The sequence below is a fragment of the Raphanus sativus genome, chromosome 5 (genome assembly GCF_000801105.2).
Source record: "Raphanus sativus cultivar WK10039 chromosome 5, ASM80110v3, whole genome shotgun sequence".
Taxonomy (NCBI): Eukaryota; Viridiplantae; Streptophyta; class Magnoliopsida; order Brassicales; family Brassicaceae; genus Raphanus; species Raphanus sativus.
This window is the reverse complement of record NC_079515.1, coordinates 16,537,000-16,556,073: the sequence shown is the minus strand read 5'-3', so window position 1 is coordinate 16,556,073 and position 19,074 is coordinate 16,537,000. Positions and strand designations below refer to the sequence as shown.

At 36.3% G+C, this 19,074-nt stretch overlaps 2 long non-coding RNA genes across 3 annotated transcripts; both read left to right on the top strand.

The window, feature by feature from the left end:
• Window positions 1-11,177: 11,177 nt before the first annotated feature.
• On the top strand, window positions 11,178-12,561 carry LOC108859517 (uncharacterized). Of its 2 annotated transcripts, none has more exons than XR_001950490.2 (3): window positions 11,178-11,335; window positions 11,608-11,725; window positions 12,163-12,561. It is a non-coding gene; the product is annotated as an uncharacterized LOC108859517 (long non-coding RNA). The 2 variants fall into 2 exon arrangements; XR_001950491.2 differs by having other exon boundaries at window positions 11,182-11,364.
• A 2,922-nt stretch (window positions 12,562-15,483) lies between these two features.
• On the top strand, window positions 15,484-16,817 carry LOC108860488 (uncharacterized). The gene is made up of 4 exons (XR_001950698.2): window positions 15,484-15,659; window positions 15,987-16,084; window positions 16,218-16,269; window positions 16,625-16,817. It is a non-coding gene; the product is annotated as an uncharacterized LOC108860488 (long non-coding RNA).
• Window positions 16,818-19,074: the final 2,257 nt, after the last annotated feature.

Here is a 19,074-nt window from a genome sequence, read left to right as displayed (position 1 = left end):
AACACCATTACATTACATATATAGACACATAATAAAATACATTTCTTCTTTGTTTGACATCACAAACATTCGATACACCTTGCTTAGTCAAAGAAAACATTTTGTACTCTTCTCTTCTTCCGTCTTTTTTTTTACGGCAAACACCATGTTTCATTAAGCTGGTCCGGTAAGGTTAGTCTGTAAAGCTAACCCCGAGTAAACCAAATCGTTTACATGGGAAAATCAGAGGCTTTTGCTCGAGCTCCTTTCGCAAGGGAATCGGCTCTAGCATTAAGCTCACGCGGAATAAAAGATAAACTAAAAGTAGTAAACAATGAACGAGTATGAAAGAAATCTTCCTATTCAGAAGCCAAAGCTGGCCAAAATTCTTCTTCTTCAATCAGTTTTACCATTTGCAGGCAATCTGATTCGAAATGCATAGTACCCTGCCTCAGTTGGAGAGACGCTCGCATAGCCCATAATAGCGAGTTCAACTCCGCATGCAAGGGGGTGAGGACTTGTTTCCCCAAAGGAACCCGACGACTTGATCCCTCCTTGTAGCTCCATAACAAAGCCACCTCCAAAAGTAGATTGATTGGCTGCCCAAGATGCATCCACTTGACATCTCGGTAGAGGCAGCCTACTTCTCTCCTCTTGGTTAACGTTTTGTGAACGTTCTTTCACTTTCCCTGGTTTTAATAATTGTTGTGCCACCTTCCATTCCTCACCTTCCTGAGTTGCCTTCTGTAAAGAGTCCATAGGTGATACCTCTATTCCATTCAACAGCTTGTCGTTTCTTGCTTTCATACATACCAAATGATCCAAGGGAACTTTTCCGATCTCTGCTGAGAAATACCTCTTGTCGGGGCTCTGAACAAGAGAAAATCAAAATTCCCATATAGAGATGAGCTCGGGAATTGACCCGGAATAATAGGGATATCCGATAAGGCCCATGTCTGGACTGCTGGCGGACACTCGAAGAGGAGATGATTTATTGACTCATCTTCAGCTCCACATCTTGAACACGAACGAACAGTGCCGCAGTGTCTATCAGTTAGTCTGCTGCAAACCACCACACATCCTGTAAGGCACTGCCATAGAAAGTGTTGAATCTTTCTAGGTGCTTTTATATTCCACACCTTATATAGTAAGGGATTGATATTAGGCTCTAGCACTTGCTGCTCCTCTCTTTCCAGCTGTAGTTTTGTCGCTGTATCATATCCAGACTTGACTGTGTACAAGCCAGATTGAGTATGGACCCAACAGAAGCCATCGTTTTTAAAAAGACGGCTAGGCTTTATGCTCTGGATGAGCTTCGCATCCTCCGGGTCACATATGTTCTGGATAATATCCAACTTCCATTCCCTGGTGCTATGATCGATGAGATGGTTAACATAAAGCGCAGGGTCTCTCCACGCCCCATTGTCCTTAGTAAGCCGAGGTGCCTGAGTCGGAAGCCAGCAATCGAACCAAACTCTTGTATTAAAACCTGATCCTATTGTGCGACGCAGGCCAGACTTAAGAAGTTCTCTAGCTGCTAACATGCTTTTCCATCCATACGAGGGTGAGTTCGATGTTGCTATCTCCATAGGATTCGTAAATCTATAATATCTGCCCTTTAGTAACCTAGCCAATAAAGAATATGGATGATGAATTAAGCGCCAGAGTTGCTTCACAAGTAATGCGAGATTAAACTTTTTGAGATCTCTAAATCCCAGGCCACCTTGCTCCGCCGGTTTGCAGACTTTATCCCACGACATCAAGTGGAGACCCCTATTATTTTGTTTAGTACTCCACCAAAACTTCGCAATCGCGCTTTTAAGTTTGTTCAAGATGTCTTGTGGTAGTAGGAAACAAGACATAATATATGTTGGTAGGGCTTGCGCCACTGACTTGATAAGGATCTCCTTGCCCCCTTTCGACAGAAACTTTGCCGTCCACGAGTTGATTCGTTTATTTAGCCGATCTATGATAAAAGCAAAGACCTGTCTTTTGGATCCGCATATCTTCTTTGGGAGCCCTAAATAAGTACCCATTCCGCCTTATTTATTGATCCCCACTGTTCTTTTGATCTCCTGTTTTACCTCTGCAGTAACCTTACTACCAAATAGGATAGATGACTTGGAGATATTAAGCTGTTGGCCTGAAGCAATACCATAATTATTAATGATATTCATCAACTCAGCATACTGCTGGACATCCGCTTTGCAGAAAAATAAGCTGTCGTCTGCAAACAGAAGATGCGAGACTGCTGGGCTAGCTTGGGCAATTTTTAAACCTGTTAATCGTCCCTCGGCCTCCGCGCCTTTAGTTTGAGATATGAGAGCCTCCGTTAAGATTATTAACAGGAACGGCGATAAAGGGTCGCCCTGCCGTAATCCTCTTGATGGTAATATATCTCCTTTAGGTTCCCCGTTGATGAGCACCTGATATGAAACCGAAGAAATACACCATTTGATCCATGCGACCCACTGAGGTGCGAACCTCATTTTTAACATCAGAGCTTCCAGAAAATTCCATTCCACTCGGTCATAAGCCTTACTCATATCCGTCTTGATGGCTACAAACTTGGACTTGCATATCGGGTTTGTTCTCGAGGCATGAAAAATCTCCTGGGCTACTAGTATGTTATCTGAAATCAGACGTCGAGCGACAAAGGCTGATTGGGTCTCCGAAATTAAATTCGGGAGGTGTCTCTTTAGTCGTTGACACATGATCTTTGAGATGATCTTATAGCTTACATTGCACAAGCTGATAGGACGAAATTCAGTCATTTCTTCTGGCCGGTCGGTTTTAGGTATCAAACATATGTTGGTTTGGTTCAAGCGCTGATCAAAGGTACCGGAATCAAAGAATTTCCTGACCGTATGGATCACGTCTTCTGCTATAATGTCACCAAAAGCTTGATAGAAAGTACCCGTCATACCGTCCGGACCCGGGGCTTTTTCTGGATTGATCTCATCGATTGCTTTCCTTATCTCTGCATCCAATACCGGCCGTATAAGTGATGTGTTGATCTCAGGTGTAACCTGGGCGGTAATAAACCGGAGTACTTCTGTTGGATCGCCTGGGGAAGATGTAGTGAATAGGTTCTGAAAGTACGTAGTCGCTACCCGCTCCACTCCTTCGTTTTCCACCCAACCTCCGGTAGCCTTTTTTAATTTAATGATCCTATTCCTCCCGCGTCTCTGTTTGGTGGCAGCATGGAAGAATTTCGTATTACGGTCGCCTTCTTGAAGCCATAAAACTCTGCTTTTCTGTTTCCAATAGAGTTCTTCTTCTCTATAAGCTGAGCAGAGGTTCCATTTTAGATTAAGGATTTCCTCACTGGTAGCTTCATCTGCAGTCTGCGCAGTCTCGAGAAGAGCTTTTATATCTTCAATTTTCTTCGCCGAGTTGGTCGGATTCTTCTTCTTCCATCTCGATATGGCGCGTCTAACATTGCTTATTTTGAAGTAAAGTTCGCTGGCTTCTCTCCTTGCCGTGATCCCCCAGCCAGCTTTAATGGCGTCTTCTAAGCCATCTTTTCCGAGCCATATTATATCAAACTTGAAGCTGCGTTGGTTCCTTATTTCTCGAGATTGAATTATATCCGGTACTGGCCAATGATCAGAGCCCCAAAGCTTAAGATACTCCACATTCGTGTGGGAAAAGAGATGATGCCACTCTTCATTACCTAAGGCACGGTCTAAACGGCATTGAACCTTACCATTACTGCGGAAGCCTACCCAAGACATCGGATTCCCTCTGCAGGGGAACTCAATCATGCCGCAGTTATCTATCATTGATCTGAACGGAATAAATGAGGACTCTTGTCTCTTGCGTCCTCCTTTCTTTTCCTTGTTACTTGTGATTTCATTGAAATCACCTATCATAAACCACACTCCCGTTCGAACTAGGCTTTTCCGAGTTAAACATTCCCATACATACTCGCGGCACTCAATGACCGGATCACCATAAACAAAAGTCAAGAAGGTCTTATGCCCTTCGATTGTAGCCTCGATGTCAATCATCCGCTTATCAGAGTATAGAATCTTGACGTCAAGCGAATCCATATAAAAAAGAGCTAGTCCACCGCTTCGACCCTCGGATTCCACGGTGAACAATTTATTATAACCAAAAGTAAACTGAAAGTCTTGCATAAAAGAAAAGGATTTTTTTTTGTTTCTGATAAAAAAAAGAAAAGAAGGTGCAAAATAACGGTGCAACTCTCGCAAGTGTTGCTTCGTCAAGTAAGCGCCCGCCTCTTGACAGTTCCAGGAGATGATGTTCATATCTTTTTACTGGGTGGTTTCTAGGACACCACCAAACCTGAAAGAGACAAAGATTTCTTACTACCAGTAGAAGGAAACACCTCATGTCGAGGGAATTTTTGTGAAGTGAACTTTGGGGCCATACCCGGTCCTCTGTTCTTCTTGGGGGAGCGACCCCTTTGCGCCTGTAACTTCCTGGACGCTTGAGTACCCTTAACCTCGGTAGTTGAGGTGGGTTTCTTCTTTAGCAGACCCTAGCCGGCTGTTGACTCACCTTTTGATGATCCCCATGAGTCTGCTGTGTGTCATCTCCACTCCTATCCAACTCCTTACCTTCTTGAGCCGCCTCTTGTGCCACTTCTTTGGCTAGTTGCTGGTCATTGTCACTCTCATCGCCCATGTTATCATCTTGTATTATCATAGGAGAGAGTTGAGAAATGGCTTCAATTTGCTCTGCTTCATAACCTGGATCATCTACCAGCAGATCATCGTTTTCCATCATGTTATCATCCATTATTACTCCATCAAATTTGGAAGTCAGTTTGTCAACTTCCGCTTCCTCTTCTTCAGTTAATGTGATCAACTTGGCTTGCTCTTCATTCAACAAATCCTCATCTCCTACTTCAAGAATACCATGTGATGGCAAAGTTTTTTCTTTACCTGTAATCTCTTCTTCCTGTCTCGGCTTTATACAGCCACTGCTCTTCTCTTGAGACTTAAGAAGGTTATGCTTGGAAGGGACCCGAGCAGATGGCTCCTTGATTATGATGGTATTTCTCCCAATGAGAAGCGCTGTGCTTGTTGTATCATTTGCCTGTTGCATTAAAGTATCTGCATTTGAAGTCATGATAGCTTTTCCTTTCAATCTCCTGCGCCGTTCCTCCTCCGATTCATTTCTGTGGTCCACTTCCATGTTCTCCATTTGTCTGTGCATGACCTATTTGTTCTGAAACTGTCCTCTGGGAGTCAGACCTCTCTTGTTCCACCCTAACTGGTATGTGTGATGCTCGCAGAGACTCTCTAGACTCATTGATCCGATCATCAACAGCTTCCTTTGGACCATTCTTGTCCCTTTGTTGCTCCCTTGGACGCCATTCATGATACCTTGACTCCCTTGGCCCTCTGAAACGATCATAATCAGCAGGCTTAGCATGATCTCGATAACGAGTGTCGCGTCCTCTGTCCCTCTCACTGTAGTTACTCTTTGTTTTGTAGTCCTGGCGTACTGCCTGTGAGCGTAGTCCATGGGAAGCATGTCCCGAAGAATGAGATGGGAGTGGTGCCCTATCTAGTCGTCCCCAAACTGCCTGACGAGGCAGGGATCTTCTATACGATGCCGTTCTGTTTCTCTGTGGGGATTTGTCTTGGTAATATTGGGAATTCCCATACTTCTGGTTCCTCGGTCTTGAGTAGTCAAAGTTGCCTAACTCTTTCTCTCGAGAGACCTCCCCCGTTCCATAGTTTTCATTTCTTCCATGAGAGGCAGTGGTTTGAAGCTTACATGGCGGGGATTTCCGAGAGAGCTCAAGAGTAGGAGATCTTTGTCTCTTTCCAGTTGAGCTGCGGTTTTGGTTCTCCATGAGAGGGAACTGTCGTTGGGAGCCAGGGGTATTTTGAGCCAATCTTTCTAGACGTTTCTGCAATCTTTGCTCCTCCGATAACTCCGAACAATTGTTCTCATCATGAGAAATCATCTTGCATGTGAAACAATATCTATGGAGTCCCACATAGAGGAAAGTAACTTTCCCAGTATCTCCATTCGGGAATCCAACCGTTCCTTCGAACTGGAGAGGCATGTCAATATTGACAGAGACGTGGATCCTTGCACTCTTTGCATCAATAGCGAGCTTTGTTCCCAGTGCTTTAGCAATCTCAGTGAAAGTCCCATCATTCCAGAAGTGTACTGGTACTCCTGTGACTTGCACCCAAAAAGGTATTGTGTTTGGGAAATCATTCCGAGTAAACGGTTCCCATCGTTCAAGAGGGAAGCTCCATTGATTAAAATGGCAAGGCCTCCTGTTTAGAACTGCATGAAGGTCTTTTTCATTGCCAAAGTCAAATTGAAAGCATCCATTACCCAAGTTTCTTCCACGAACCCTTCCTTCAACGTTCCATATGCGAGGTTTGGGTAACTGAGTGATCAGAGCTTTGATGCTTCTGCTACCGAGGTGAAGGACCCTTCCGATGAGAGTCAGTTTGAAGCGCTCTGCCATGACTGTCATATCGCATTCCGGGATCTTGATAATAACCTTCTCCAGATCAATCTTTTGTTTCGTTTGTGAAGAGCTCCCTCCATGGTATGTCAGATCCTTGGAGTTACTCATACTGTCATGCAGAGGAGAGGTACACAAGCCTAATACAACCTCAGATTCAAAGTAGAAACGTAGCAATAGCTAGAGAGAGTCGAAAATAAGAAGAAACCAAACACAAGCCTAGGGCAGAGATAAGACTTGCAAATAAAGTAAGCGTAGCAAGAGCTAGAGGAGAGGAAGCCAGAGAGATCCGTTGCAGGGGAAAGAACAAAGAGTGTTGTAGTCTCCTTTGTGCCTCGATGTAGCCTGGGGATCTATGATCTGACGCAGAAAACGGCGGAAACCTTGGAGACAAAAGTCGCCTTTTTATCGCCAAAGCCCTAGGAGCCGCCATCCTCTTTGCTTTTTCTGCTTACCGCACAAATAACCGGAAACTGCGTTTGCCGTTTCTTCTTCTCTTCTTCCGTCTATTGACATCACATCTCCATTATCAAAGTAAACATTTTGTACCTGCATAATCTTCATTACAAAGCTAATAAAACAACCAGCTTCATAGATCAGAGAATGCTATAAGAGATACTATTTTCTGTAATTTTATATATTAGAATACAAAGACGTGAAAAGCAATAGTAACATAAACACATCAAATTTATATCTTAAGCAAAAACCATTTCTTCTCAGTCCTAAGATTATAACTGCATTTTCCATGGTCAATTATGCATAAGCTTGAAGGTTATATCAATGGTTGAATGTATTGATTAGAGATGACTGAGATTAGATGAACTGAATCCTAAATTAAACTTTGGTTTGGATTGGTTTACGATTCAGTTTGGTTTATTATGTTTGTGAATAATCTATCTAAAAGAAATATCTTATATAAATTAATCTTAATTTACTTAATATCATTTCAAGGTTAAAATTTCCCTAAACTCTACAGTTATTATTACAAATTTAAGTAGTATATGTATAATGTACGTGCTCGAGAAACATAATAAATTACTTGCAATGAACGTTTTTAATGTGAATTTGTGTATTTTGATTTTCAATGCTTTTGGAAAGTTTCAGAAGTATAATAATTCAAATTAAGTAGTGTATACCAATGTTTTTGGAAATGAGTAAATATACAGATGTCTAATATTTTTTTTTTAACTCGAAGAAAGTTGAGATAGATAGTATCGATAAGAAACCAAAGACAAAGAACATAAACCAAACAAAATAAAATAAAGACATAAACTGAGCCTAAAACTCATATATGTCCACAAATCTATTACTTCCATATTTCGAGAAGAATTCAATATCAATGGAGCTGACCTAAAGAACAAATGTCTTGAGCAGTCCCAACCCTGAAGGAAATATCACCAAGCCATATTAGAACCATCAACATCAGAAACAATCGAGAAGTCAAATCTACACCAACTCCAGCAGATGCTATCTATATGAAACTTGCATGACTAGAAACCACCACTAAAACTAAGATACAAGGACAAAAGACCTTGAAACGCTACTTGGTAAAACGTCAAAGAAGACCACCAGTTCTTACACGCGGACACTCGCAAGGCAGCCAAGTGACCTATAGAACAAAGACTGCCCACCTCCTCGCAAGAGAAAAACTGAAGGTCAAGTTAACTGCTTCGTCTAGAAACCATCTCCCAAAACCACAAAGGTCCAAGATAAGGTCTAGTAGATACCTTTACAGCGAACATAAATCACAAAAAACGAACCCAAAAAGCTAACTTAGGATGCGACGAAGTGACTGAAACAACAAGAACCAAACAAAAGCAGTATTCCCACGACTTCAAACTAATATTAATTCACCACACAAGAACATAAGTTTCGGTGATCGAGATGCTAGAAAAACCATCTTTCCTAGAGACACAAAACCGACGATAGAGATGTTAGAAGAACCATTCCTTTCCGGAGACAGAAAGCCGGCGCTAAAGAGCTTTGAGAGTCTCTTTCTCCAGAGTCTTACCCGCTCCCAGTGGTGGTGAGAACCACCAACCACCGGAGCAAGAGAAAGAAGACCGACGGCTACTCTTCTAACTGATACAGATGTCTAATATATCTAATCTATTAAAACAGGAATACAAATAAAATTTACAATTCTATGTCATTGATCAAAACATAGTTTTACATATTTCTTAACCCATTATTTCCAAACCTAATCGTTTTAAGTCTCAACATTTCTGTGTTATTCATCTTCTATCTTTTTTTTTAAATCTTTCATCTTCTCCTCTCTTTATTATATCTGCATCCCTTTTCAAACCTAATCGTTTAGATTTTCTTCCAGTTTACCTCAAAAGAAAACTACATCCTCTTCTTCTTTTTGGATGTAAATAGAACTTTCCAACAATTCTGAAAATATTTTATCTTCTTCCCCATGATCGTGTCCACACATTTTGTGAAGAAAAAGTTTGTGATTTTTATGGAACTCAAACTTTAAAAAAAAAATTTATGGAACTCAGATAAAAATCTGCCACTTACTGCTTAACGCTTCTGAAGTCCACAGCGTCCCTTTTCTCAAAACAAAAAAAGTCCACAACGTCTCTATTTCGTGTCTCTGTGACTTCGTAGCTTCGTCGTCATGGCCGCCGGCGTTGTCCAGCTCCATATCCAGTGAAGATAAACTTCCATCCATTCTAATGGCTGGCTTCTCCTTATTTGCACTTTAAATCTCTCATATTTCTAATTATTTTCAATCGACCAAACACTTTGTAAATTGCAGCAACATTCTTCCAAATCAATTCCAAATCTTTCAATTGTGTTATTTAGACCCAAAAAATATTCGAATTTTTGTAACCTTGGTACCTGAATTATTTGTTGTTTTCATATTTTTCCCGATACTTCTAAATTCATAGAAATAACCTCACAATTTTGCTCCAAATTTCTCAAATGTGTACTTTAATCTTTATATGCAATTATGCATATATACATCTAATATGCTATCTAAATGATTAAAATGAGATAAAATTAGATGATAAAAGTCATTAAAAACTCTATATGTTGGTTTTCAATTCGTAATATATAACATTTATGATAAATCGATATTTTTAGTTGTTCATAATTTGTTGGTTGTTCACCCTGTTCAAGATTGCGCTAGGCGCTACGCGTGCGGATAGATAGGGCCTAGCGCCGAATCAATTATTCGGGGATTACGCGGGGATTTTTTCAAAAGCATTTATATAGGTTATTGTATATATATTCTAGGTTTTAAATGTGTTTTAAATATTTTTTATCCATAAAACATTAAAATTTAAACATATTTAGCCTCGCCGTAATAATATTACTACCTTGATATAATTTTACTTGTTTGCTTGTTATCACATTCATCTTATTTATAATTTGGGCTGCTGATAATTAAGCAAAGTCCATTCAAAAAGCCCAACACCTTTCACTCGTCTGTCTTTGGTGTTAATACGCAACATCCGAACCTTCTCTCCTCGAGAATGGCGTTAGCGATGGTGGAGAAAAAAAATCTCAGAGATCTATGACTTTCAGATTCATCACAGATTCATTTAGCTTAGCCATGAAGTGAAGAACCATCGGTCGTTCTTCAGCACAAGCACATGCTCCAGCTTATCCATCGAAGAAATGGTCTTGAAGTACCAATATATTGCAGAGATTAAGTGATAGAGGCGTTTGTAAAGTAGAGTCAGGTCACTGAGGAAGAAGAAATAGAGATTTGTAGAGAGTCACTGTAGTGCTAATAACGCGCCGCCTTACAATTTTACGGTTATTATAAGTCAACGCGGACAAAACTCGCTGCACCGCCTAACACCACCGATCAGCATCAGTTCGCCACGGTGAAGGTCCGATTGGCGTTTTCTCGGCCGCGTATACAGCAACTCGAGCGCGTTTTAGAACAGGGGTTGTTCATATTGTGGTTAAGTATTAAATTAATCAAAATAATATGTTATATAACATATTCGTGGTCAGTAATTTTTAATTATATCAACTATTTTTGACGTATTTATAAACATAAAAACAGTTAATGTGTTCATATATATTAATAATTATATTTTAAAAATAAAATAATTTAAGTTAATAAGAAATTTTATATTAAATAAAATTCACTCATGGTTTAATAAAGTAGATTTATTAAATATACACATATGGCCTTAGATTATTGAAAAAATTCAATTATGATGTCCCACTTTTTTTAATAAAAAAGTTCCCAATTTAATAAAATTAATTAGATCTGTTCTAATTTTTTCTACATTCTTCTTATTTTTGAATTTTTTAAACTTGGTTTCCTTATTTTTTGGTTTGTCTAAATAATGTATTTGTTTTAAAAATCTCAATAAAAATTTTGAACTCAACTTTAAACAAAATATTTATAATATAATTTAATAAAAACAACAAATATACTTAAAATTTTAATACTTTACTGTTTAATTTACAAAATAAACTAAACAAAACACAATAAAAGAAAAGCATTTTTACATCTATCTATCTATCTATCTATCTATCTATCTATATATATATATATATATATCTATTTATATAAAATAGGGTTTAAATCCCTCCTAGGGTGTCCACGTAGGCAGACAGCCTGGAAACTCCTGTGATATCATGCCGCCACGCGTCCCGTGTATCGATTCGCTTCGTTTCATTAAAAGGTCGTCGTTCGTGGGCCTGTTTCTAGAGTTAATGTTTTCGTGGGCCGTTTGGCCCGTTTCTGAAATCGGTCAAACCCTAAATTTCTTCCCTCTGTTTACTCTTCTCTTCCATCGGCACCGAGAGACTCTCCACCTTCACTATCAATCTAAACGGAGAGCGTTATTGTGTCTGTTGTTCATGGCCATCAATTCAAACACCCACTATGAGACCTTCAATGCAACGGTATAGAGGGTGAGGCGGTCTTAGCTCTGTATAAATATGTAAATAATCCTCACATCCAACTCACAATCCCTTCTTCTTTCTTTCTCTGATATTAGATTCAGAGGTTGAGTTTGAGTTCTGTCCCTAATTAGATTATCCAGAAATATGATGTGTTTGTTCTTGGGTCTTCTTCCTGATTGTTGATTATGGGATGTATGATTTTTTTTGTTCTGGCTTTATTTTTTGTATTGTTATCCGCTGATCCAACTAAATTGCTTATTTTTGTTTTCCATCTTCAAAAGATGTTATAGGTGAAATCATCTCAGTGAAGAGTACGCGGTGAGTGATAGTCCTGGAGGAAAGAGTCGTTTCATGGCCTAATTTTTGTTCACACCACTAGAAGAAAGAATTGGATCACAGGTTAGTCTAAACTTTCTGAAGAACATGAAAAGACGTCTGGGATTTAATGTCTCTTTGTGGGACAGTTACTCACTTACTCTGTTTTCTAAGCTTTTAGTATAAGAACATTGAAGCATTTAGCAAAAGAAAATTTTTTGAAGCATTGATTTTTTTTTGGTTATTGTGATTTCAACCACTGTTTGATAGGGTGCAACGGTTTATGTTTGTGGTATTGTGAGCTGCTAATAGATTAGCAATTAGAATGTTTACTATGTTCTCTTATACGAATGGAAAATAATTTTGCTCTGAAACAGTCAACTAAATGCCATTTTAGTGATTAAGGTTTGCTCATATCAGAACAAGAGCTTTACTTCATCATCACTTATGAATGTGAAACATGTTAAAATTGTGGCTTTGATTGAGCTTCTATTCCTCACCTCTATTTTTATCACCGTCAGTGAAACATACTAAACGGCGCGGTCAGCAATTTCCTTATCCTCCTGGCTTACCCAGCATTTGGGACTTGCACCAACTAGGCGAATAACCACACCAATCTTTATGGAAACTCACGAAGAAGTATGATCCTGTAATGTTACTACACTTGAAAGAGTTTCAGCTTAAGAGTTGCAGAAGATCAAGGATTTTCAGATGAGCCAAAATTTGCTAGCTTGAAGCTTTTCGTTGTTATCCTGAAGCATGTGTTGTAATGATTTAAAACAATCTGGACTTTTGCATATTGTATGTTGCTATTTGTAACTGAAGTTTGTTCTTACGTGAGGGAAAACTGCAGAGCCACTATGCAAAACGTTGTAAATAGTGAGCCTATTAGTAAAAAAAAGTGAAAGGTCATACCCATATACTAGATACTGGTTAAAATGGTGAGAATAAAAAAAAACTTATTAAAACTCAGGATTAATCAGATTAGAAGTAACTAAAACGTTTTAGGCTTTGATTTTGCACCTTAAAGATCAGTTTAGCTAGAAATTCTAATCTCATCTTTTATCTTCCATGATCTCTCAACATAAAAGTAACTAAAAGAACAGAAAATAATAAGAGAAAAAGAAAAAAAAATGGAAGAGACGATCAACATAAAAGTAATTAAAAAGAACAGAAAAGAATAAGAGAAAAAGAAATAATGGAAGAGACGATTCGGGAGGAAGAGACGTCTCTAGACCTTTCATGACAATTGTCATGTTGAGAGATTTTTCTTAGAGATGCGCTAAGTGACTATAGTTAGAAACTTAGGATTGGCGTCATAATATACCCATTCTTTTCTTCTTGCAAGCATCACTATGTTGATATTCTTATTATTTCCTGCTTGCGAACAGCTGACAATTCCAACCGTTGCATCATATAAGATGATATTTCAAAAATCTTATTGAGGCAAATTTTACTCTTTAGGAACATAATTTCTAGAAGAACAGGTGCGGCCAATGTTGACTTGGTTACTGTTATTATCCCAATGTTAGCATACTAGAAATAGCAAATGTCATGTAAAGCTCAAAAAATCAAAATAGACCGTATCATGTGAAACGGTTTTTTATTAGAGCTAAAACACTTTTTTCTAAAAACTAATTAATTCAATAAATAAACATACATAAATAAGAAATAATCTATAGTTAGTGTATATAATTCAACTGTCATTCTAAAAATTTATATCCCAAATACCATCATAAGAAAACTTTGTGATTTCTAACAAAAAAAATAAAATAAAATAAAATACACTTACATTTTAAATGGTCATTCAAATAGTAGTTGTTTTTTTATTATTTCGTTAATTTTTTTTAATACATGAAACAAATATATAACTAAAAGAGAAAATAACTTCAGTCTACTTACTCTAATTGTAAATTTAAAAATATATGTGACTTATCGGTATAGTCAAAAATAAAAGAAAATCTTAAGAGAAAATAAATAATTACATTTTTATATTTTTATTATAACTTAGACAAGTTTTTTTGACATCAAATTTAGACAAGTATATAATTTATAAAAGTAAAATCTACTTTATTAAAATAGAAGTACAATTAAAAAATAACCCTAAGACTTCTAACTTATTTACAAGACAATGCCACTGAAGTAATAAATAAACTTAATCTTAACTATTCATTGTCTTTTCCTTAATTAGTAAATTGTTTCCTAAATCAAATCTAAACCAAAAATTATTCCATATCAAAACAGTAAACATTAAAGTCAATAAATAATAAACATGAAATTGATGATAAATTTTAATCCACACCCCAATAGTTTAATTTCATCTTTTTGTGTAATAATTTATTTTCTTCCTCAACGATAACTGTTTTAATATGTACTAACAAAACTTTTTTTATATTCATTCAAATCAGAATTTTTGTTAAGTTACTCCCTCCACACGACAATTCAAATCAGAAATAATATAATATCATATTTTAACACACAAAATCACAGAGAATATTACATAGTAATATTCAAAACTAAAATTTCTTTTTTAAATGTCGTGCTCTTTCCTTTAGTTTAAACTATTTCCTATATTTGTGCTAACTAATAAATATTATTCTATAACCTAACCTAACCAACCTATCATTCATGTAGGAGTCACATATATTTCCAAATAATATTAGTTTTTATCTCTTTATTTAACAGAAAAATATATCAGATGGACTGGACAAAAAAACTCAAACCCGGAGAGCCGAACCGATAAAATAGTATCAAATATGTACCGGAATTGGTTAAATATTTGCATAAGTTCAAAATTTTGGTATCTAGAAAAATGTAACCGAACCCGACTCGAACCGAAGTAAATTAAAACTTTTAAAGTATAGATAAATTTAAAAATAACAGGTTATCCAAACCTAAACCGAACCCACAAAGATCCGAACCAAACTCAAACCAAAATTTATAAATTCCTAAATGGGAATGAAATCTTTAGTACCAAAAATCCAAAACCCGAATAAACCCGAACCGAATTTAAATGGGTACCTGAACACCCCTTCCCCCTCATAATATATTCCTTCCTTATTTTGAATAATATGACTTTTATGCTTTATTTCTATGGAATAAATTGCCTACAAACTTTTTATTTCTTTACAAATGTTATAACTAAAGTATCAATTTTTAATATCATACTAAATCATATTTGTCTATTTTCCTACTGTATATTTTAGAAAGCTGGTTTTCTAGATATTTTGTACATAAATCTATCATACAAATTTTGGATTTGTGTTTATGATGTCCAATAAATATCGGTCATATAGTTTACGGTACAATACAAAAAAGTATATTTGATGTAATTAAATGCATCGTTGTCTTTCAAAATGTTATATTAATACACATATTGCAAATTATTGATTAGTATAACATTTACTATAAATAAAGATAAAAATAAAAGTTGACACCCGCTCGGTCGAGCGGGTCAAAATCTAGTACACATATTAAAGTGCTCTAAAACAATTATAACCTTAATGCCATTTTGAGTTAAAAGCAGTTTAAATATTTAAAATAAGTTGTTATATTTAAAAAATAAGGAGTTAAAGACTCTTAACTTCTACAAAGCAAATAATACCAACAATTCTTAGACAAGATCAAAGTGATGAAATCATTATTACTCCGTGACTCAATACATTATTTTACCGATACATCAATTTTAAAATGTGTTAAGAGTTCCAGAATTTTACCTGCAGTGCAATTATCACCTACTTATCATATGCCAAATTGAATCAAATGATAACTCAAAAAACAAATGTAAAAAAATATATAAATAACACAAACAATATTTTTTCAATATATACTAACCTGTTGAAATTATTTTTACAATCAAATCCCATTGTTCTTCTTCATTCTCTGATACCAACAATGGAGTTTCGAGGTATTCAATTCACATGAAGAATCGTTGTGTGAATCTTCAATGGTGACGTTTTGTCTCTTCCGTTCAAGTCAACCGAAGCGTTACGATTGTTGTCTCTGCACCTATAAAAAGGTAACTCCTCTTCACTTGATCATTATCCTCTCAAAGCTGTGGATGTCATAAAGATTCTTCCATAAAAATGGCTAACTCCTCTTTCGATGGTTTCTGGGTTTAGATACTTGGTTGGTTAGTGGTTTGATTATCTGAATGAAGTTGATTCAAAGATTCGTTCCAATTAGAAGATTGAAGTCTTTTGATTTATTAACTTACTTAATGTAAAATGTGAAAGCTTTATCTATATATGGAGGGGAGCTTATATAGTTTAGATTCTGAGCTACGTTACGAATGTGTTATAGGCAAAAAGAAATTGAAAAGGTATATTCATGTCATGTGTTGTAGGCAATTGAAGAATAAAGTTGAGAACAATGAAGGTCTGCCTCAACCTTCTTTGGGAAGCTGCAATGATCGTGCAAGGAAACTCCATGCTTCTTCTTCAGGTATTTCCCCATGTTTAAAGGTTCTATTTCTCTCACACTTCACGTATTTCTACCTTTTTTTTATATTGCTTGGTCTTTTCTCGCCAGTTGCGTTTTATATATGTTTTGGAATGTTATTGTATCTGCTTTATAGTGATGATGAACTGCTATTTACTGATATAAATGCCAAAGGAAGAGGTTGAAAGGTATCATCTCTCTCGAAGCCTTCTGTTGTTTTTTTTTTCCAGTTTTGCTTTAGTAAAAACAACAGTGTCCTTATTCTGCTTATACTGTATCTATCTATCTCCTGGCTAAAAGACATGTTCCAGATACATTTTTTGAACATTTGATTTGAAATGATCTCGAGAGTAAAAATAACAGCGTGCTTATTATGCTTATGCTTTTGTATGAAGGGTTTGCCTATTTTTCAAATTTTGTCTCAGCTTTCAAGTAGTGTAGACAATGCTCATCAAATCTACAGAGAATTCATTCATATGATCTAAAATAAGAATTGTCATTTTCATCCATGTTTAATGATACATGGCATCTCTGTTTGATCAGATGGAACAACAACTAAGATAAGAAGAAGAAGAGAGTAAAGGGATGATGAGGAAACATGAGTCTGATGCAGAGCTAAAATGAGATTTGTCAGATGAAGGAGAGACCAAAAGAGATTAAAATCATGTACATGGCTAACTATCAGACTTAAAAGTCTGTGTTATTTTCTTCTTCTATACAAAGATTCATTTTTTCCTGTGGCAAGTTACAAAATATAAACCCAGCATGAGTATCACCACCACGAGTGTTGTGAAGTGATTGAAGAGGAGAACAAAAGATTAGCGTGAAGTAGGAATCTATCATGCATCTGGCCCAACTCTCTTCCTTCTCAATTTACTTCAGGTCTCTCTACTTCTCCAATTTACACAGCCCCCACCACCATCTCCCCTTTAGTATTCACACTTTCATTCTATACGTTCCTATTATATTTTCTTAGCCATTAATAAATTTCAAATTTTGAAACACTGCAAATCATAAATACTTTCTAGAATGTAAGTTATATTTAATAAATTTCAAATTTTGAACACTGCAAATCATAAATACTTTCTAGAATACCCGTATCAGGAAAAGAAATAAAGATAAACACAAAATAAACATGTTGATACTTGCGATTAAAAAGTAAACTCATTCAAATAACTTTTGAGATTATAGTTGACACAATCCATCAATTCCTTCAACTGTTAGATGATTATTCGACCATAACGAGCATAAATCCCCAACAAGGATGATCCTAGACATGTACTTTACCAGAATCAGATTAACCAACATCATAAGCTGAAAATTGGTCGATTCTACACTGATATATATACATATATATATATATATATATATATATATATATATATATATATCGATTCTACACTAAACTGGAATACATAACTAATATTGATATTTTAAAATAATTTTTAAAAATTTATATTATATATTTACTCTAACAATTTAAATAATTTTCAAATTTACATCCCGTCCGTAGGGCGGGTCGGCTCTAGTGCTCTATATACTTAAGTTTATACTCTTCACTTTTGTTTTAAAAATTTCAAACCACATTTTACATTTGAATCAATATATTCTAAACTATCTTTCATGGTATATATGAATCATTCTAATTTTTTAATATTTAGTTTAGTAAAATTTCATATACTACCTAGATCAAGGGGAATTGCCACTAATACCACTTTTATGATACCACTTTTCAAAAATACACTAACCAACTTTACCACTAAAAACTAAATAATAAAATGACTGTTATACCCCTTGGTGTATTCTCTCCCACAGCTCTCCAAATCCAATCAAACGAGACTGAATACGAGACTGATACGAACCTGACGAGCTCTCCCATGATCTCTCCGACGAGCTCTCCGATGATCTCTTCGACGAGCTCTCCGAGCATTCCGACGACGAGCTCTCCGGCGGCGAGCGAGATCTGGCGACTTCCCGGCGAGCGAGATCTGGCGACTTCCCGGCGAGTTTCGACGATTCTGACACTTTTGCCGACAAGATTCAACGATTCCGACGAGATTTGACGAAGCATATGTCTGACGAGCTCAAACGAACAAAACAAGAGGATTTCTCACCTTGAACGCATAACAAAGGTGAAAGGGTAATAGATGGTGATTTTCGTCTCCTTTTGTAATTTTAGCTTGATTTCTCAAAATCGATCAATTTCTGGGAAGGGAGACAAAGTTTTCCGTATGAAGTTTTCAAATCTCAAATTTATAAGACCTTATAAATTTATCGATAAAGAACATAGTGCTAACATTTTTGTATATAAGAGTTCTCAGTTATTTTACAAGGTAGTATGTAGTACTCATGATTTGCTTATTGTTGGAAGTAGTAATTCCTTAGATTTTACATCTATAAGACCTTAATTATAAAACAATTGTGTATATGGAGGGTCATTATCACATATAATTTTATCCCCCAATATAGCTGTGTATATAAAGATTGACTATCACCATTATGCTTTTTATGTTTCAGAAAAGAATACAAATATGACAATTGATTGTGTCAAACAAGATTCATTAAAGTAATCACATATCTGATCAAACTTCAAGAGAATGGATTCTTTGAAACAGTTGATAGATGTCCTCACCTATGTGTAATCATATGCTTAAACAGTTGATAGATTCTCTGAAACAAGAATTTGCTTGTTTGTTATTTTCAAAGACTGATGTTACTGATGCTTCTGTTAAAAGTGATATGTGATTGGTCAGAAGAAGAAACTTGGAGGTGCTCGTAATGCTCTCAATGACATCACAAAAAATTCTGGGTCATTCCAAAGTTTCTTCCAAGAACAAGCAAATCATTTTTTTCTGGTTCTGCAAAATGCGAAACCAACATAGCTGAGGAGATGTTCTTGTGAACTTGTGCTTAAAGCTTGTTATTTTGCAGATTCTTCCAATTGAAATTAAGTATTTCTCTGTGTTTATATAGCATGCCTTTGATCAGATCCT